The following is a 22,452-nucleotide window of genomic DNA, read 5'->3' as shown; positions in this document are numbered from 1 at the left end:
AATAAAGTCACTGTCATGAGGGAGGGATAGCATGCTAATGCAATATTACTGGGGATAGGTAGGTGGTACAGAGGATAAAGTACCAGATCTGGAATCAGGAAGACCTAACTTCAAATCCAGCCTCAAATATTTACTAGTTGTGTGACAATGGGCAAGTAATTTAACCTCTGTTTGCTTTAGCCTCTTTTCTGTGGGGATAATAATAACACCATAAGACTGCTAGGTGGCGTGTAAGTGCACAGAGCAGCAGACCTGGAATCAGGAAGACTCATCTTCTTGAGTTCAAATCTGGTCTCAGATATTTACTAGCTGTGTGATCCTGGGCAAGTCACTTAACCCTGTTAGCCTCGGTTTCCTCATCTGACAAATGAACTAGAAAGTGAAATGGCAAATGGTTCAATATCTTTACCAAGAAAATCCCAACTGAGGTTAAAAAAACAAAAAGAGTTGGACACAACTAAACAACCACAATAACCAAGGGTTGTTCTGAGGATCAATTAAGATAATAATTGTAAAGTGTTTAGCACAGTGAATGACACATAGTAAGCACTATAGAACTGTTATAATAATAATAATAATAATAATTATTATTATTATTATTATTATTTTGCAGGGCAATGAGTCACTTAAGACTTGCCCAGGGTCACACAGCTAGTGTCAAGTGTCTGAGACCAGATTTGAACTCAGGTCCTCCTGAATCCAGGGCTGGTGTTTATTCACTGCTCTACCTAGCTGCCCCTGTTAGCTATTATTATTACAGATTTCTTTATGTTATTAACACTTTATTATTCATTTTCCAGGTTGAAAGCAAGTCCCTAAAGGTATGAGTCACATAATGGATACATTCTGAGAAGTCAGGAAACAACATTTTAAAAACATTTAGTATGTGCCCCAAACTGTGCAAAGTGATGGGGGTCCAAAGAAAAACAAAAAGGGAATAGACAGGGACTGGAAGAAGTTAGGAACATGGGGCCCATGAAGCTTTCTCTGATCTTCCCAGCTGTCAGTCATGACCTGCCTTGAATCTCACACTGTACTCTGTTTTCCAACTATCTAATGCACTTGAATCTCAGATTTAGAGATGGGAGGGAACTTCAAGGTCATATAGTCTAATCCCCTCTTTTTAGTGTCGAGGAAACCGAATCCCAGAGAGCTAAGTGAATTGGCCAAGGTTATATACACATATAGACATATATGTATAAATATGTATGTATAGATACATGTGCATATATGCAAATATGTATGTTTGGGTAGGTGCAGACATATACATGTATGCAAATATACATGTATATATGCACACACATATATATGCATATACACATATGTTAGGAGAGCTGGAACTTGAACCCACATTTTATTACTACAAGCAAGGGCTACTTCTTTTGCCTCCCTTATGTCAATATTTCAAAAATCTATGATTCCCTTAGTGTAGGGCCTTCCTCTGGTGAGGCACAGTGCCATCTCCTCAATGAGAGATAGGTGGTCTTCATAGAATTTCAGAGTTGGAAAAGACCTCCCGGACCATCTAGTTGAATCCATGGTAAAAAAACAAACAAACAAAAACAAAAACAAAAAACAACCCCCCCCCCCCAACCCAACAAGAACAACATGTCAAGTGTAACAAACCCTACAAAGTGGTCATCCAGCCTTTGCTTGCTGACCTCCAGCACAGGAGGAAGCCTCTCCTTTTGAGGGAAGCCCCTGCCATATTTGATTACTGTCATTGTTAGGAAGTTTGATTTGTTTGTTTTTTTCCTTTCTTTCTCCCTAATATTAAGCCCAAATTTGCTTCTTGGCAACTTCTACCACTCTTCCAATTATTCCCTGTGGGACCAAACAAAATAGATGTTATCCCTCCCTTTTTGATGTAACAACTTTTCAAATACTGGAAGACTGTTCTCACTCACTGTCTTCCCTCCCCACCCCGGAGCTTTCTCTAGTCTAAGACAATTACCCCCCCATTCCTTCAAATGACCCTCATATAGAATAGAACCTAGGTCCTTTACCATTCTGGTTGACCTCTGCATGTTTTTTAGGTTTTTAATATCCTTCCTTTAAAAAAATCAATTTATTTTATTTTTAAATTAATATTTTTTTTGGTTAGTCAAAGCATTTTTCCTTCCATCTAACTTTCTTCATTATTGAAAAAAAAAGAAAAAAACCTTAACAAATATAACAAATATATAACATAAATATAAAATCACAACCAAAACAAATTCCCACATTACCCCTGCTGAAAAACTGTAAGACTCATTCTATACTTTGCATCCATTACTTCTCTGGCAGAAGGTGGGTAGCATGCTTCATCACTTTGCAATGCCCTTCTTAAGACCTGATCTGATATTGAGATACTGAAATACTGAGCTGATTAGGAGATCATGGAATCATGGTAATCACAGGATTCTTGTAGGGGTCAAATTAGATAATATGTGTAATTTGTAAATTTTAAAGTACCATATGAATGGTAGCTATTATACTTATTCATATCCCAGCCCTACTATTTAGTGGATACTTGTTTGCCCTCAGGTAAATTATTTAACTTTTCTTTTCCCTTTCTTTGTATACTTAGTGATTAGCACAGTGCTTGACACATAGTAGGCACTTAAATATTTAGTGACTGCTGAATTAAATGATCTCTAAAGATTCTTCTCACTTTGGAATCAAGTATTTCAATGATCTTATAGCCGATATTTCTCTCCTGCCTCTTCTCTGTTGAAAAGTTTCTTCATTTATTTGTCCTGGAAATTTGAAGATCAATAGTGTTCTCCTAAATCTCTTACACTAAGCAGATTATGTCTCTTTCATTAATCTATAGTATTCAGAGTAACTTTTAATAAAAAGGGCGGTGGGGGCATGGAAAACTATTCCATGCTACTAATGAAACACCATTACCAATGACAAATTCTGCTCAAAAAAGGTGTTCTCTAAGAGATCCATAACTAGGAAAGGAGATAGGCTAATCATGCAGAGAGCAAGGGACAACAGATGGATAGTACACAGGCTTACTGTTACCTATATATTATCAACAGGCCTCCAGCATGTTAGATGGACCCTTTTAGGAGATTTAAGGGGACACATGAACAGTGTTCCATTGATTTAAAAAATGAGGGATGGGAAGAGGGGGGAGGGCTTCTTTTATACCACTTGAGGAAGTAATTTTATCATTGAGATAAAAGATTCATTGAAGTGTTTCTCTGTCTGTATATATGGATGTCCATATGGTTGGGTGGCTGGTTGACTGAATATATGGTCTGGATGTAATATTTAACTGATTTGGTAAATACCTTGTTTGAAAACTTTCTTTACAGATACAGATGTCCAATTTACCTGTAACATGTAAAAATAGACAATCTAGTCTTCTTGAGCAGGGCTTCTTAAACTTTTTACACATGTGATCCCTTTCTGACTGAGAGATTTTTATGCTGCCCCAGGTATGTAGGTATATAAAATAGGTATATTTAATGTTTTACTGCTGCCAACTTTTTTGTGACTCACCCCCACATTCAGTTATGCTACCCTAAATGGGGTCACAAACCACAGTTTAAGAAGCTTTGATCTAGAAACACATTGATGTTAAGTGACTTGTCCAGGGTCAAACTTCTAGTATATGTCAAAGGCAGAACTTGAGCCGAAGATTTCCTGATTCCAAGACTGTTCTTATACTCATGTTACCATGGCATATGTGTGTGTGCATGTAGAAATATAGAGATATAGATATAGATATATTAATGAGCTAAAGCTCATTTGCAAAGCTTAGAGCAGTCTTGTATTTATGGATGAATGGGTGTATGGGTGGATAGATACAGTCTCAAGATGATAATTCATTGGTATGTTGAACTGCCTGTTTGAAAACTCCCTCTAATGTTTTAAATTGCCAACTCATCTATAACTTAAAGGGTTAGAGAATTCAATCATCTGAAGACACATTGAAATTAAATGACTTAGCTAGGATCACACTTCCAATATATATCAAAGGCAAAATGTGAACTGAAGTTTTCCTGACACACCAAGACCAGTCTTATACTCATGTTACCATGATCTCTCTCTCTCTCTCTCTCTCTCTCTCTCTCTCTCTCTCTCTCTCTCTCTCTCTCTCTCTCTCTCTCTCACACACACACACACACACACACACACACACACATACAAACACACACACAGAGGCAATTGGGGTTAAATGACTTGCCCAGGGTCACACAACAAGTGTCTGAGATCATATCTGAATTCAAGTCATCCTGACTCCAGGGACAATTGCTCTAACCACCACACCACATAGCTACCCCTTCCATGACATTTCTCAATAAATGATTTGTTTAAAAAAAGATATATTGGGGAGCTAAAACTTACTTGGAAAGCATAATTTAGATGTCTAAAATAAGTCTGTCTGGAGTCATTATAATTAGATTAAAATAGCAAATTATTTCATACAAAAATAACAACACTAAATAGCTCTTTGCTGGAGAACTGAATTCTTAGCCAACGGCTTTTGTTTTCCTGGTCCAAAATTGGAAATTTCAGCATTCACATATTGATTGATTACTAGGATGGCTGGAACCTGGAAGAATTATATATGGCATCAGGGTAGAATGGGAATAGTGGAGACTTTAATAACTTAATCATTTATGAGGAGGATGTCTCAGAAAAACCTGGGAAGACTAAGATGAGTTGATGCAAAGTGAAATGTACAGTGTACAAAATTACAGCAACATTGTAAGATGATCGATTGTGAACGACAACTATTTTCAGAAATGCAATGATCTAAGACAACTATGAAGGACTTATGATGAAAAATACTATCAATCCTCAGAGAAAGGACTGATGGTATCTGAATATAAACTGAAGTATCCTTGAGTTTTTTCTTGAGTTTTTTGGTCTGTTTTATTTTACAACATGATTAATATGGAAATGTTTTGCATGACTACACATGTATAAGTTATATTAAATGACTTGACTTTTCAATGGGGAGTGTTTGGGATGGAGGGAAGGAGAGAATTTGGCACTCAAAGTTTTAAAAATGAATGTTAAAATTGTTTTTACATGTAATTGGGGGAAAATGAAATAATAAATTAAACCAAGAAAAAAAAATAATCTTTTAAAGAAGTGCAAGGAATTAATTGTGATTTGGAGTTTTTATAACCCCATCTTTGCTTCATCATGGTCAGACTGAAAAGATGGAAGTTTTAAAAGCCTAGGAGAAGACAGGTGTATACTTTAAGAGATTATAGAACAAACATCACAAAGAGCATTTAGTGAGTCAAAGTATCAAATTAAATACCTAACCCCCACCTAGGAGTTCCCCCATGCCTACATGGTCCTGGACAAATTATAATGGCAACACACCAGGGGGTATGTTGAACCAATTGGAGACTCAGCATTGCTATAGAACCACCTTTCCTGTGAGAGAGGCAGGAAGGGGGAGAGAAAGTACTCTCAGAGAAGCATGGGGGAGAGGGAGGGAGGAGGGAAAGAGGGAGAGAAAGGGAGAGAGAGGCAGAGAGGGGGAAGAGAGAGATGGAGAGAGAGAGGGAGGAGGGGAGGGAGGGAGGAGCTGATGTGTGTTTGATCTTCGGACCTAACCAGGAGAGACTGCAAAGCTGAGTCTCCTTAGAACTACATATGCCAGGTGGTGGTGAATTTGTGTTGTTGAAGTAAGGCTGGTTTGTTAATCCTGCTGAGCTGGAAAGTTAAGGCTGCTGAGCAGGAAACAAGTTTAGAGTTTGAGTTAGTTTTTGCCAGACCCAAACTGTTCTGAGTAGCTGAGGAAGTAGAGCTTTTCTGAGGTACCTGGGGACCTTTTTTTTTACCCTAGAGATTTAGATTCTAACCATCTGAGAAGAGGGTCATATTTTTCCTTTTCTCTATTCCCTTTCTCATTGTCCCTAGCTTTATTAACTCCACTTGTGTGGTAAATTTTGTTCCCATTAATAAAACCTGATTTGTTTGTGAAAAAGAGGTTGTTAATCTCCTTTCTTATTAGTTTGGGAGAAATGACTGAAAAAGAGGAAGTTTGGAGAAGGTCTGTCATTATTTTCTGAACCCCAATATTATGGCAAGCTGCCCAATTAACTCCCCATACTAAATTTGGCCCTTACAGAAGGAACTCTAGAAAGTGGTAGGTCAAGAAGGAGAATCAGTCAGCCAGTCAGAAATAGGAATGGGAGAATTGAGAGAGTAAGCCAGGTTAGACATCGATGTCACTAAAAGTAAGAACCGGATGGAAACCAGAACCAAGGTGAGACCCAATAAATCAAGGAATCCAGGAGAACCTAAAGAATGGAGGCACAGGAGACAAGCAAATGAGAATCATATATCTTTTCCCAAGCTCTAGACAGAGATGCCCCATTCACAGCCTATACTGGTTACACTCACTCATATTGCTCTTCCTATCAAAATGTTAAGATCCACCCAGAAACATTCTGAAGGAAATATTTGTTTTCCCTGGAGTACTGGATCCTCCATAAAGGCATTACCTACAATTGATATTTAGCCATTTGAGAAATGGACAAGGTCCTGGGATTTCTTTGTATACTTTTGCCCCCAAACTAGAATCCCTCCCTACTCTGGGCCCCGAATTCCACCCTAATATCCTTCATGGAACCTTTCCCAAAATCAGCCTGCCCACCAAATCTCTAATCATTAAAACTTAAACTGTCAGCACCCCATAAACCTTTTGTTGTCATTCAGTTCTATCCAACTTATTGTGGCCCCATGCACCAAAGCGAACCAGACACTTTGATTCCCCACTGTGTCCTGAAGTGTCTCCAAGTTCATGTTCATTGCTTTCATGACACTCTCTATCCATCTCACTTTCTGTTGCCCCTTCTCTTTTGGCCTTCAAATTTTCTCAACATCAGGATCTCTTCTGATGAGTCCTGTCTTCTCATGATGGAGCCAAAGTATTTAAGCTTCGGTATTTGACCTTCTAGTGAATAGTTGGAATTAATTTATTTAAATATTGATTGACTTGAATTCCTTAGTGCCCAAGGGACTCCATAAACATTCGCCTATGGAATGACTAGTTTTCTCCAGCAATGTTAGGGGGGGAAAATATACACACACACACACATACATACATACATACATCTATATATATATATATATACACATGCATGGGATAGCACACATACATATATACATATTCTATATATATACACATATTTATATTAATCTGACTCTCATCATCTCACCACTTGAAGATATTCAGCTCTTCCAGACTTTTTCATACCCTGCTTCCATGAGAGTAGGGGGTACCTGCTCCATTCTGGAGCAAGAAAAAGTCCATGACAACACCAATGGAATGCCTTCTCTAATGGTCTCTGAGATCACTTAGAAAGTTAGCTACAATCTATCTGACTTCTCAGGCACTCTGCTGGAAAGCATTCAAATTAACAGGCAGTTACTAAGCACCTACTATATGCCAGGCACTATGCTAAGCTCTGGGGAGACATTAATGTTGGTCAACATTCTTTTACAGTTGTTTTTCTTTGTCTGTAGGCACCATATGTATGTGTCTATGTGTATGTATGCACACATGTGGATGTGTGTTTTATAGGGAAGAGGGCAGAGACAGGGGTTCGCACAGAATCTGATTAATTTCAGTGTTTCTTTGTGACTCTGGTAGAAATCAGGTATGTAATCCCCAGGCTCCATTGGCCTTATTCACTGGGACCAGATCCATAATTAATTAAGCAATAAGCATTGATTAAGTACCTACTAGAGTTAGACTCTCTTTTAGGCCCTTTTAGGTATAAACAAAATGAAATGGAGTCTGGCCTCAGGGACCTTGAGAGTAGATAACTGAAATGAGTATCTATAAAATGTATTTTTTAAAAAGGCAAGTCATTTAGGGGAAAACATTAACACCTGCACTCTCAGGAAAGGTTTCACTTAGAGGGTGTCTCCTGAGCAGAGTTTTAAAGGAAACAAGGCATTACAAAATATAGGGGGAAGACCAGAATGCATTCCTGTCATTTAGTATGACAAGTTCAAAGTTTTGGAGACAGGAGATAGAAATCCTGCATGAGGAACAGTAATCCCATTTGGCTGAATTGTGGAGTGAGGAAAGAACAATGATGTGCATTAAGATTGGGGAGGATGATGGGGGCCAGATGTGAATGGCTTTTGGCACATGGACATCTTAAGAAGACTCAAGGCATTGTTAGAATATTTTTGATGAGTAGGGCTAATTTGGCTGGACTAATTTATGGAGGACTAATCTGGGAACTTCTGAGTATTTAGCTATCTGACTGTGTTTAATTTTATGTGGGCCGTTTATAAAATTCCACCACACTGCTCCACTCCCAAATTGATAAGCAAAATATTAAGAAGCCTCTTAACTAAATAATCAAAGCAGAGTTTATTTATGAGATACTATTGAAAATTAAGAATACAGGGAAATAAAATGTACAACCTGACTGCTTTCCTGCGGTCTCTTTCCACTGTTTCTCTTTCCTACCTGCTGTGCTTCAGACTTTTTGAATACAATAAGGGCCTTAGCTGCCTCTTGCCTCAGGGCACTCAGGTACTTTATTCTAACTCCTCTTAATCTTCACTTTCTCCAACCTATACCCTGTGCTGACCACTTCTGTGCTCTCCGCTGCCTCCTGTTCAGTCTGTCTTCTGCCGCCTTTGCTCCTAGTCCTGTGTTGCTGTTCATCTCGTCCCCCGTCTCCTTGTTTGAACCTCTTCTCAGCCTCTCTCGTCTGTCTTTGTCCAACCGAACCCCTCTGTCCTTGTCCGCCCCCCTTGCTGTCTTACTCCCAGGTCTATATATACCTTTTCTTCTCTCCACTCAAATCTCGGGGCTTCTTGCACCCCCACACCAAGCTAATCCGCAAGCCAGCGCTGCAGCTGGTGGTGGTGGTGGGGGGGTGCGCTCCCGCTTCACGTGCCTCACCAGAGCCCAGCCTGTACAAGCCCAGTATCCCTTGGATCCCTCCACTCAGGTCGGAGGGAGCTGGGGCCTCTTCCCCCCAGCTGTCTGACCCAGCGTTCTGCACAGCCCATGGGGCTTCCTGGTTCAGCTAAAGCTGAGGAGGAGGGGGAGAGACCCTGAGATCTTAAGGCCTTCCAATCCCAGCCCAAAAGTAGGGTCCCCAAATCAAAATAAATTTCCACAGCATCAAATTAGTACAATCCTCCAAGCCTAACAAATTCTGGAACATTTACATGGAGCCAGCTTGAATAGGTCTGAGGAATATATATATAAAAGTGTGTGTGTATGTGTATATATATATATATATATATATATATATATATATATATATATATATATATATATATATATATTTTAACACAAGGTAATGAGGGTTAAGTGACTTGCCCAGGGTCACAGAGGTAGTAAGTATTAAGTGTTTGAGGCCAGATTTGAACTCAAGTCCTCCTGAATCCAGGGCCGGTACTTTATCCTAAGGAATATTTTTTATCAAACATTTCTCTGCAAGTGCTAATTAGGACTCATCCTCTAGTTTACCTTTCATTGAGGGTTTAAATAGTGCTTTGTTTTTCTCCATCTCATATTTGAATTTAATGAGTTTACTTTATAGATTAGGTTTGCCAAATAGTAGCCTTCTCACTATTTTAAAATTAAAATGCAAGTCAAACATAGACACTGAATTCCTCTCCAAATGCAGATTTTTTGCTTTTCACACCTACATGGTCCAGTATCCTGAGACTTTTCTTGGGTCAAACCTATCACTCTGTTCCTCTAACCACTTTTCCAAAGTCTTAACAAGATAGAGTGAGGCTTGGAACCCGGTACCTCTGACTGTACATTTAGCCATCTATCTATCACATCACATTGCCCTTCTAGGCCTTTGCTTGAGAGGTTTCTTTAAGGACTGTTCATACTACTCACCAACTCTAAACATTATTTTCCATTTATTCTTAAGAAAAGAACAAATCTTCAAGCAAATTTAGGGTTAGAAGGTTTCTACTGGGGGTCTGATTTTATTACATGATGATTTCTTATTGCCCAGAAACCCAATAAATAGCTTCACAGTGTTGAAATAAATTGACTAGGAAGTCTATTTAAGTCACTTCTGTTTGGCAAAGATTTTTTTTTCTTTTTTATTTTCATTTAGCTGTCTGACATATATTAAGAGTATGACATTTATCAGTGTTCTGAGAAGTTTGGAAGAAGATGAAAATAAGCAAAAAAATGTTTCTCTCTCTGTGTGTATCTTTTTAGAGTAGGCAGGGAATAAGGATCATGATTGGTTTTGTTTGTTTGAATATAACTTGGACACATGAATATAATGACCTTAGAATCTCATAAATTTCTCTGGGTAGAAGTGGATAGGTGATGTAGTAGATAGAACACTGATCCTGGAATCAGGAAGACCTGAGTTCAAATCTTGCCTCAGGCACTTAGTAGCTATGTGGCCTGGGGCAAATCACTTAACCTGTTTGTCTCAGTTTCTTCAATTGTAAAATGGCACACTACAAATATTATCTTATTTGATTCTCACAATTCTGGGAGGCAGGTGCTATTATCATCCTCATTTTAGAGCTGAGGGGCTGAGGCAGATAGTTTCTTACTTCCCAGGGTCACACAGCAAGTAAGTGTTTAAGGCCACTTTTGAATTCAGGTTTTCCTGCTTCCTGGACTACCACTTTATTGTGTCACTTAGCTGCTTCTACAAGCTCTCTATTTATTATCTAACAACTAGATCTTAAAAAAAAAAACAAATAAATAAGCAAACACTCCTCCCCCCGCCACATGTTTTAAGTGTCTGCTACATGTAAAGTCCTGTCATAGGTGCTAGGGATAAAAAGAGAAAACTGTGACTGAAATCTAATGATGTTATCACTCAATAAGACCGCTAGTGGGTGCCATAGTGCAGATAGAACTGGCCTGGAGTCAGAAAAACAAGTTCAAATTTGGCTTCAGATACTTCCTAGTTGTGTGACCCCTGGCAAGTCACTTAACCTCTATATGCCTCAGTTTCCTGAACTATAAAATATGGATAATAACAGCACCTACTTCCTGGGGTTGCTGGGAGGGTCAGATGGAATGATATTGATTTTTAAAACAGTATAGTGTCTGGCACCTAATAGATGCCTAATGCATATTCCCTATTCCCTCCTTTTTCAGTAGGACTCAATTCATATTTTTGTAGTGATTTAAGATGTGCAAAGTATTTGCAAAGAACAGCTGGTTTTCTTCATCTTACAAAGGAAGAAGCAGGGGCAGCTGGATGGCACAGTGGATAGAACACCAGCCCTGGAGTCAGGAGTACCTGAGTTCAAATCCGGCCTCAGACACTTAACACTTACTAGCTGTGTGACCCTGGGCAAGTCACTTAACCCCAATTGCCTCACAAAAAACCAAACCAAAACAAACAAACAAACAAAGGAAGAAGCAGCCTGAGAGAAGAGCAGTGTGTTGCTCAGGTTCACACAACTAGTTAATGTCTGAGTGAGGATTTAAAGCTTCTCTTGGGAGGATTATGGTTACTCTCCCTAGGGGAGGGTTGGTTTACATGAGCTGAGTCTTGAATGACTTTATAGATTCTTCTACCTTGTAAGAAGTGAGATGCCTCCTCGCTACAATGACCACAGCCATTGGATGATAGGCTTTGGGACTGGTAGGGAATTTAGAGATTATTAAGTGTAACACCCCCCCCAGCCCATTTTTACAGATGAGGAGGTTGAAGATTATAGAGAAGGGAAAAGACTTTTCCAAGTCATCCAGGGAGAAGGTTGAAGAGCTATGCTTTAAACTCAGGTCCTCTGACTCTAGATCCAGTGTTCTCACACTTCACAAAGTCTATTCTTTATGGAAAAGAAGCCCCTGGTGACATAGAAGCAGTCATACCTTCCTGAAAACTAGTCTGTTTTCTCCCCAAGTAAAGTCATTTTGATTGGTCCATTGTTCTATCATAGTAGACAGGAAGAAAGAAGCACCCAAAATATATATCATATCATATCATTTCATATCATATTATATATATAATCAAAGGAACCATTTATGCCTAAATCAGTCTACTGACCATTAAGTAAAGTGAATGAATGCAGTGAACACAATTATAAATAGTTGGCATCAGACTAAATTTCACACACTCCTGTGTATAGCAACCCATGCACCAGCAATCAATGACCACCACAACAAAACAGCAACAACCACCAAAAAATGAACTCAATAAACTTATCTAGATCCAGAAAAAGAATACAGTGGAAGTCAGGCAAATAAAAATTTGCTCCAGTATTTCACTTACCCACAAGTTGTTTTAACATTAGAATACTTGACTTCCTTCAAAACTCAGTTCAAGAAGCATCTCCTACATGAGGCCCCACCACCACCCCCAGATGCTGGCACCGTCGCCACATTCCTTCCTATCCACTTGTATATGTTTTTATTGATTCAGATATGTGTATATTGTCTCCTTTATCATGTTAACTCTGTTTTCTCTTGTCCTTATATCCACAGAGCTTGGCATACTCAGGCAATTAATAAATGCTTATTGACTAATTGACTGATCACACATCTCAGCTTCAGTAATAGTGACTCTTCTTAGCTCTCCTGTGACCAAGAGGCAGTATACAGTAGTAGTAGGTGGAGAGCTACTTTGGGGTCAGGAAGAAATAGGTTCAAGTTCTGTTTTGACTGTACACTAGCTTTTCTATCATAGGCTAATTCTTAACCTCTTAGTGTCTCAGGTAAATTTCTTTTATTTCTTTCTTTCTTTTTTTTTTTTGTGGGGCAACAGGGGTTAAGTGACTTGCCCAGGCTCCCACAGCTAGTAAGTGACAAGTGTCTGAGGCTGGGTTTGAACTCAGGTCCTCCTGAATCCAGGGCCAGTGCTTTATCCACTGCACCACCTAGCTGCCCCACCCCCCAAGTAAATTTCTTAATTGAAGTTGCATTTAGAGACAGAATGGTGTAGTGGGATTGGATACATGTACTCACTATCAAATGAAGGGATTGGACTAAATGTCTCTACCTGCTCTCCATCTGTTATTGGCAATGGTGTGAAAGAAGCCTGGGAATTCTCACAGTCTCTTACAGGGATGCCTGAGCCAATCTCGTCCATTCCCTTTGTCTAATAGATGAAGAGAGTGAGGACCAGTCAGTTGAAGTTACCTGATCAAGGTCACATAGGTAATAAGTGTCAGAAGTTAAGATGTCAACATAGAGCTAAGCTTCTTGAAAGTAAGGACTGTGTTTGCCTTTCTTTGTATTCTGAAGACTTAGCATTGTGTCTAGCAAATGGGAGGCACTTAATAAATGCCTATTGCTTTAACTTGACCTGACATCTGGTGTGAAATCCAGTGTGCTTTCAATTATACTAGGCTACCTCATAAGTAGTGAGAAAATTCAATTAAATTCAATAAGCATTTATTAAGTGTCTACTAGATGCCAGGCACTGTGCTAAGTGTTGAGGATACCCAAAGAGGTTAAAGATGGTCCCTGCCCCCAGGTAGTTTACAGTCTAACAAAATAATAGTCCTAGATTCCTTACAACTGAACAAAATAACAGTTCTAGATCCCTCACAACTGAACAGAATAACAGTTCTAGATCCCTTACAACTGAACAGAATAACAGTTCTAGATCCCTTACAATATGGCAAAATAATAGTTCTAGATCCCTAACAATCTAGCAAAATCATAGTTCTAGATCCCTTACAACCTAACAAAATCATAGTTCTCAATACCTACTTTCTCTTAAAAAATCCTGAGAAGTAATCAATACACCACAATTCATTGTCTCAATGAAAGAACATTTTATCACAGAATTGCCAACCAAGCTGAGTCAATCAATTTTGTGCTCTTAACTAAAGCCAGAAGATATATCATTCAAAACATTGATATTAAAGATTCTAAATTCTCTCTTTTGAACTCAAATCATGGAAATTCATTAAGCATTTGTTCCTTTCTACCCAGTATCTGAAATATTCAAGATAGGGATAAGGACTGAACCTCTAATTTTATTAATACAGGAAAATTTCTCAACTAATATGAGTTTATGCCTTCTCTGCAATCTTACATTCTTTATGTTTTCAGGAACCAAAATAAATTTGTTAATGTTTTCAAGAACCATAACAAAGACATCATCAATGTAAAGTGTGAATTAAAATTAAGATGGGCTAGTCACATGACAAGAATGAGGCCAATGGATGGTCTATGTGCTGCATTGGTATTCCCATGGTGCTAAGTGATAATGTAAGATTGCCTTTGGCATCTGGGGTGGATTTGCATTGATGTACTTAGGGGGAAGAGTTAACTGAGTCCCAAATAAGGGGCATTATTGGTGGGAATACCCATACCTTTAAAATCTTAGATTTGTTTGAGTGTCTGAGTATTTCACCCATTTCCTTTTGTCCACACACATTAATCCTGTTAGACTGACAGAGATTTTATCATACACTTGAGAAAGAGCAGGAAACTGAGTCACAAAGAAGTTGAGACTTTCACAAAGTGACACTGGACCAACTTCTAAGGCCCCCTCCTTTTTTTACACTACATTGGAGTACTCACTCTCCTTGCCTCTTTTGGGAGCATCTTAGTAATTTTTTTTAGTAAGTGTACATGTACGTTTTTGCACATGCATTCAGAAAACTTACCTTATCAAAGAGATTTTGATCTTCCCAATCTAGCCCAAGGCAGCAAAATAAGGAGTGGGGGCTTTTGCAGAAGAAGAGGCTCTCAGCACCTGGAGAAAACAACCACATAGGCATCACCTTTGGTCTCTTGCTGTACTCATTAGACAGAATTCAGGGATGCTGAGTTTGACATGAGGGGACAAACATCCAAGCCACCAGCCACTCACTAGGCAGGTTAGTAACAATCTCTAAGCAAAATGCTTCCTCTCCCTCTCTCTATTTCTGTCTGTCTGTCTCTCTCCATGTCCACTGGCAGAGATGACACACATTCCATAGCTCTGGAAACAGAGACATTTCTATGTGGATGTCAATTTGAGATACATCCTTTCCCATAGTTTGTCCCTCAGGTCACAAAATTGAATCAGCACAGGGACTAAATAGCCCACCTTCATCCTCCTGGATGCCCTGATGGTCAAGCAGCTCCGAGTGAAAATATAATATTAACTGGTGTTTGATGGTGGCAGATTGGTTCCCAAAGAATACTGCTAGGTCAGCCAAGGGTCAATGAGAGTTTGAATCATTCATCTATAGATAGAGGTGAACCACATTATTGCAGAAGCTCCCCTTAAGGTGCTGATAAGAATCTGCACTCTATTCTACTCCTTAATCCTAGAATAATTTTCTGTGTCTGATATTACCAGAAATGCTGGCTCCCAATTGGGAGCTTCCTACTTCCCTCAGCTCTTACTTCAGTAAAAAGAAACACACACATACACATGCATGTATGTGTATGTAAATATGCATATACATGTGTACACACATGTATTTATTTGTATCTATGTATACACACATATGCAGATATTTTTCTTGCTTACCAATATTCCTAATTTATCAATTTCCTTCCTTCCATTATTTATTTTTATTTTCTAAAATTTTGTCAATATAATTTGTTCTTACATCATAGTAATTTCTGTATATGTATGCTATGATACTTCTTGCGGGTATGTCATTGTGCATAAACTCCTATCCATATCCACTTACAATGGGTCTTGTTAGCACTCTTTGAGTTGCCTGTGATTTTTGGTTTGTGGAGATTCTGATTTCCCATGTTCCTTAGTCATATACTTTAAGACATAGGTACATTTAAGACATACAAATTATAGTGATTAGTTCATTACATGTATACATATTCCATCATGTGTGTCTGTGTATATTTATCATACTCAAAATTTCCAACAAATCTGTGATCTCAATGATGGGGATATTCCCTCCAATGGAGCAGATCATGATGTACCCAGATTTCACTGTCATATAGGATTCTTGTCCCTGTCGTCTCAGGAATTCACAGAGGGGGTCCATTGAGAATGCTGGGAGTGATCTTAACTTTCTACTGATATTGTAAGGCTGCCTAGCTGCTATCCTTCATTAATATTATACGACCAGTTTATCTTCTCTTGTGTATATTTTATTAGAATACTTCCATGTTCATGTTCTGATATTCCTTTATCTCATCATGATATATTACTTCATCCACCCCTCCACCTTATAGGCCTGAACCCTGCTCTTTACCCTCATGACAACCATCCAAACCCTTAACCACTCAGTTCTTTACCAAATCATCACACCTACCTGGCTACTCAACTCTCTTTCCCACCTTGACCTCTTACTAAACCAGTTCAACTTTACACTGTCCTCTTTTCTTGAGTCACTTCTCCCCATGTTGTTTTTTCTAAAATGTATTTTATTTTTAATCCAAGGAATAAAACAAGAATTTCCATAACATAGTACAATTAAAAAGATAATTGCAAATGAAAATGCAGATATATTATGTACGATTTGCTATTCCTTTTAAATATATAATTAAAGTTATTATGTAATTGTTTTGTTTCTTTCCTTCCCTCACCATGTTTTAGAAATGGCTACCATTAGACACAAATAGTATATGATATCTATATGTATATATACACACATATGTACACATACATATATGCATACAAATATATGAAACAATATTCCATATATACTTCTATTTATCAGTTCTTTCTCTGGAAGCAAATAGCTTCTTTCTTCATGTATTCTTTATTTTTAATCTGTGCATTTATAATAGTCAAAATTACTTAGTCACTTAAAGTTGTCCTTAAAACAATATTACTGTTACTGTATACAATATTCTCTTAGTTTTCCTCACTTCACTTTTCATCATTTCATGCTAATCTTTCTATTCCTTTCTAAGATCACTAAGCTCATCATTTCTCTCTCTCTCTCTCTCTCTCTCTCTCTCTCTCTCTCTCTCTCTCTCCCTCTCTCTTTTGTGGGGCAATGAGGGTTAAGTGATATGCCCAAGGTCACACAGCTAGTAAGTGTCAAGCAACTGAGGCTGGATTAAGCTCATTATTTCTTATAACACAGTAGTATTCAATCACAACTTTCAAACCCATTTCCCAATTGATGGTTGTTTCCATGTTGTATCAACAATCTTGGACTTCCAAACCTTAACTTTGGATAACCCCCATTATCCCCTGACTTGGCTCCTATTCATGTGTTGGCGAATGAAGCTAGAAAAAAAAAATCATGAAACAATGCTGACTGGGTCACTATAAAAATTTATATTAAATAATATAAGATGGGCACTCACTGAAGCAAGTCAGACCTTTGGCACTTTATTGATAAACTACTTTCCCATTCACCACAGGTTTTTCTAAACCTCAGTCTTCTTCAAACCTCCTATAGCCCTATCTTCCAAATACTATTTTAGTTGATAACCTTGCCTTATATTTCATTGAAAAATGAAACCATCAACTGGGGACTCCCTTTTTTTTTCTCCTCTCCATCTCACATCATCTAGATGTCTTCTGCCACTATTTCCTTCACAATGTTTCACATAAAGAAGAAGCCCTCCTCCTTGCTAAAACAATTCTTTTTACCAGCACAAGTAATCCCATTCTACTTATCTTCCCATTAGTTTAACCTGGTTAGATTTTTTTTTTTTGGTGAGGCAATTGGGGTTAAGTGACTTGCCCAGGGTCACAAAGCTAGTAAGTGTTCATTGTCTGAGGTTGGATTTGAACTCAGGTCCTCCTGAATCCAGAGCCGGTGCTCTATCCACTGCACCACCTAGCTGCCCCATACCTGGTAAGATTTGAACCTAGGCCTTCCTGATTCCAACTACAAAGCTCTATTCATTATATACTACAATGCCTCTATACATATATATATGTATATATATGTGTGTGTGTGTGTATATATATATGTATACATATACATATATACATCACATGCACATATCATACATACTCAAATATACCTAGGTATCTAGACAGAAATAATCATATTTACTTACATACAAGTATATACACAAAACAAGTACAAATATGCAAATGCCTATATATTTTCAAAAGCAATATATTCCCTGTGGTCAAATTATGTTTGGATATTTAGAGTATCTTTCTCAATGAGAATTAATAAAAAACTATAGTAGAATAGTATTTTCTATATCTAGGAATGTCTGTATATATCCCAGATCATAAAAAGTCTAAAGGAAAAGTTCTCCAAGGAGTTGAGAAATTGTCAGCTATTGAAGCCATTACATGTTCATCTCTTGATACATATGGCTCTTATCTTACTTATCTATGGTACATTATGAATATGCAGTTTTTTCTTAGTAATGTCCCAGGGAAAAAAATTACGTTTATTCAGCACTTGACCTTGCTCTCACACTACACTGAGATAGCCATCTGGTAGTAGTTGTTGTTTGTCCTTCATTCTCTTTTTTTTTCTTTTAACTTTTCTCAATTACATATAAAGATATTTTTTGAGTTACTAATTTTTCTCCCACCCTTCCTTCCCTCCCCACTCCCAAAGCCAATAAACAATTTGATATAGGTTATATATTACAGTCATGTTAAACACATTTCCATATTGATCAGAACAAAAGGAAAGAAAAAACACAAGAATAAATCAACAAGAACAGTAACAAAAAAGCAACAACAAAAGTGAAAATAATATGCTTCCATCTGCATTCTGACTCCATGGCTCTTTTTCTGAATGTGGAGCATATTTTCCACCATAAATATTTTGGCATTGTTTTGGATCATTGCATTGCTGAGAAGAGCCAAGTCCATCATGGTTGATCATCACAAAATGTTGTTGATACTATGTACAATGTTCTCTTGGTTCTGCTCATTTTACTTAACATCAACTCACGTAAGCCTTTCCAGGATATTCTGCTTATAGGTTATTTTTTTCTTTTCTTTTCCTTTTTTTTTGCGGGGCAATGAGGGTTCAGTGACTTGCCCAGGGTCACACAGCTAGTAAATGTCAAGTGTCTGAGGCCAGATTTTAACTCAGGTCCTCCTGAACCCAGGGCTGGTACTTTATCCACTGTACCACCTAGCTGCCCCCTGCTTATCATTTCTAATATCACAATATTATTCGATTACATTCATATACCACAACTTGTTCAACCATTCCCCATTTGATGGACATCCCCTCAATTTCCAATTCTTTGCTTACACAAATAGAGCAGCTATAAATATTTTTGTGGGTCCCTTTACCTTTTCCATGATCTCTTTGGGATACAGACCTAGTAGTGGCATTGCTGGGTCAAACGGTATTCACAGTTTTAAAACCTTTTCGGCAAGGTTCCAAATTGTTCCCCAAAATGGTTAGATCAATTCACAGCTCCACCAATAGTACATTAGTGTTCCAGTTTTCCCACATCTTCTCCAACATTTATCATTCTCCTTGTTTGTCATATTAGCCAATTGGATAGGTATGAGTTTGTTCTTCATTCTCCAAGAGGATCAATGAAATCACCTTTCTGATGTCATGACTTGCAGTTAATAGGATTCAAGTAAGGCAGGGCTGTGCAAAGTCACCAGCCTCTCTCCTCCACGGCGCTCTGGTTCCAGTAGCAAGATAAACAACAGGATGACTGGAGATGTCCCTGGATGTTTTGAGGCAATCGGGGTTAAGTGACTTGCCCAGGGTCACATAACTAGTGAGTTTCAGTATATATATCCTTTCCTTTTCCATTCCCATCCCACTTTTTAAGGTGTCAGCTATTACTCTGGTTTAGGGTTGGATGATGCCCTAATTTAAGAAGCATCAGTTGATGCCCATTTTTTTTTCCTCAGGGTAAATATTACCTTTGGTATTGAGTGGCTCATCATTCAGTCTATTAGCAACAGACAATGCCAAACTAGGACTAGGACTGATTCTTAGTATCTACAACCCAGTTTCTGGTTCTTCATATTCTCCCTTTCCGTGCTTGCATACTGATTTGGGAATTCAAATGAAAAATCCTCATTCTCTTCTTTAATCAAATGTTCTACTACATTATTGGAGAAGTCTGCATCCTTATATTACCTTCCCCCCAAACCAACTGGAACATGGAGTAATTATTTTAGATAAGGACCTAGGATTTTTGTTGAAATGGGTCTTACAGATAATGGAGCCCAATGCCCCTTATTTTAGGAATTACAAAGACCAGTCCCAGAAAAGTTGAGGGATTTGTCCAATGCCATATTGGTAGTAAATAGAGCAAAAATGTTTGTCCCCAGATTATCTGATTTAGGAAAAGTCAGCATGGTTTAGTGGAATAGACATTGATTTTTCAATCAAAGCACTTGGGTTCAAACCCAGCTTCTGCTAGCTTCCTAACTTCAAATAAGTCACTTGACATCTCTGGTCTTCAATTCTTCACATAGAAAATAAAAGGGTTGCAATAGATGACCTCCAGCTTGAAATCTATGATTTTTTTTTGTTCCAAATTAATTCCTCTTCCTATTATACCACAATTGCCTTATCTCCTAGAAAGTTACATAGACTAGAAACTTTAAAAAGACTGAAAAGACTAGGGAATTTCTGAGTTTTCCCATAAATTAATTTAGCATAACACACATCACATCACATCATATTATATAATAATCATATCATAGTACATTATAGTAGAGTATGTCATGTTATATCATATCATTTCATATATGTCATATCATATCATACTTACCATATTAGATGTAGTACTTTAAGGTTTGCAAAGAACTTTACAAATATCTCATTTTATCCTTACAACAACCTGGAAGTTATGGGTTATTATCCTCTTTAAAAAAATTAATAAGGAAAATGCAAACCAAAGAGATTAATTGACTTACTCAGATTCTCACAGTTACTAAATGTGTGAGGTCATATTTGAACTTGGAATTTCTTAATTTGGTTCAGTGTTCTATCTAGTGTACCACCTAGCTGCCTCTAATAAAATTCTTAATTTAAAAATGTAATAACAATATTGATTCATTAGAATGGCTTTAGTTAGCAAGCAAATCATCAAACTTTTTAAGACTTTTTCAACTTTTGTCAAATCATTGAGAGGAAATGATTCATAGACAACCCATATGTTCCACTTCCAACTATGATAAGTAAAGGAAGATACTGGCCCCCTCCCTCACCTTCATGCCTGGAGTTCTCTCCATCTTCATCTCCACTTCCTGGCATCCTTCAAGCATCAAATAATATCTTATCTTGTAGAAGAAGTCTTTTCTCCCACTTAATTCTAGTGCCTTCCCTCTGAGATTATGTCCGTTTTATCCTGTTTATATCTTTTTATTACCCAGTTTGAATTCTGTCTCCCTTGTTAAACTGTGAGTTCCTTGAGGAACTTGCTTTTCTTTTCATCCTCATTGTTTAACACAGTGCTTAGCACATAGTTGGGCAGCTAGGTGATGCAATGAATAGAGTACTGGGCCAATAATCAGGAAAACTCATCTACGTGAGTTCAAATCTAGCCCCAGACACTTAGTAGCTATGTGACCCTGGGTAAGTCACTTTAATTTGCCTCAGTTTCCTCATCTGTCAAATAAGTTGAAGAAGGCAATGGCAAACCACTCCAGTATCTTTGCCAAGGAAATCCCAAATGGGGTCATGAAAAAGCAGACACAACTGAAAAATGGCTAAACAACAACAACTAGCACATAGTAGGTGATTAATACATTTTTGCTGGCTGAATGACTCAAAACAATCATTGAATTTTGTGTAAAAAATTTATAGGAAAATATGGGTAAGACTTAAACAGCATGGGAAGGCACTGACAACTTGTAATGGCCATTGTTTCAGAGTGCTCACATCAAGAGATCAGTATTACACTGAAGTTTTGATAAAATAAAATTGGCTGTGTATGAAGATAATATCTCACTTTGTTACTTCTATCTAGTTAGCCAATTTTTGTAGGGTTGCAAACTCACCCAAACCCCTGCCAACTGCCCCACTCCAACAAAAAAACATTAGCCTGATTAACGAGAAAAAAATATAGAAAACAGGCCTGATTCTCAAAAGAATATTTTCCTTTGATCTGAAGGTGCTGAGAAAGAATGTCCAGTTGGTATATGATGATAGAGAGACTGGTTATGCAATTTTCATGCTAAAATAGTCCCCAAATCAATATAACATGTTTTAAATTTACATTAACATTTAAATTAATGAGAAACTCAATGTGAATTATGAAGCATTGAATTTTCAGGGCTAGATCTCATCTTGCCAACTTGGAACTGATTCCACTGAATCACCTTCTATATCTCATAAACAGCTCCTAGTCTATGTGTTTTCAATGCTAGTGACTTTCAGGCTGACAAAAGGAGCCATCTTGACTTCACTAGGAAATGAAATATGCTTTATCTATCAAGGGTATATAAAATGCTGTATCACCTCTACTCCTAAAGGGATGGCTGCCATGAATGATTTGTAGAGAGAGTCCTTTTCTCTCTATGGCAGCCTTTCTCAGACTGGCTCTCTCGTGAAACTGATATGATGAAACCGGCAGATGTAAAGTGCCACATATATGATTCTATATGCACAGTGCGAGGGTAGAGAAAACAGGGATGTACAACTCTTCTCTTGTTTAATCTCTGAGTTGTAAGA

At 37.9% G+C, this 22,452-nt stretch overlaps 1 protein-coding gene across 6 annotated transcripts in view; it reads right to left on the bottom strand.

Annotated features, from left to right (window-relative positions):
- The window catches only part of LRRC4C (leucine rich repeat containing 4C), a 1,453,400-nt gene that overhangs the window by 240,318 nt on the left and 1,190,630 nt on the right, over window positions 1–22,452 (bottom strand). For all 6 annotated transcript variants that reach the window (XM_043971634.1, XM_043971635.1, XM_043971633.1 and 3 more), the window contains one exon: window positions 14,563–14,651. The gene's annotated coding sequence lies outside the window, so the exon portion shown is untranslated. The remainder of the gene's footprint in view (window positions 1–14,562; window positions 14,652–22,452) is intronic.

The sequence above is a fragment of the Dromiciops gliroides genome, chromosome 6 (assembly GCF_019393635.1).
Source record: "Dromiciops gliroides isolate mDroGli1 chromosome 6, mDroGli1.pri, whole genome shotgun sequence".
NCBI classification, from domain to species: Eukaryota; Metazoa; Chordata; class Mammalia; order Microbiotheria; family Microbiotheriidae; genus Dromiciops; species Dromiciops gliroides.
Note: the sequence above shows the minus strand (reverse complement) of the source record. Positions and strands in the feature narration are given on the sequence as shown.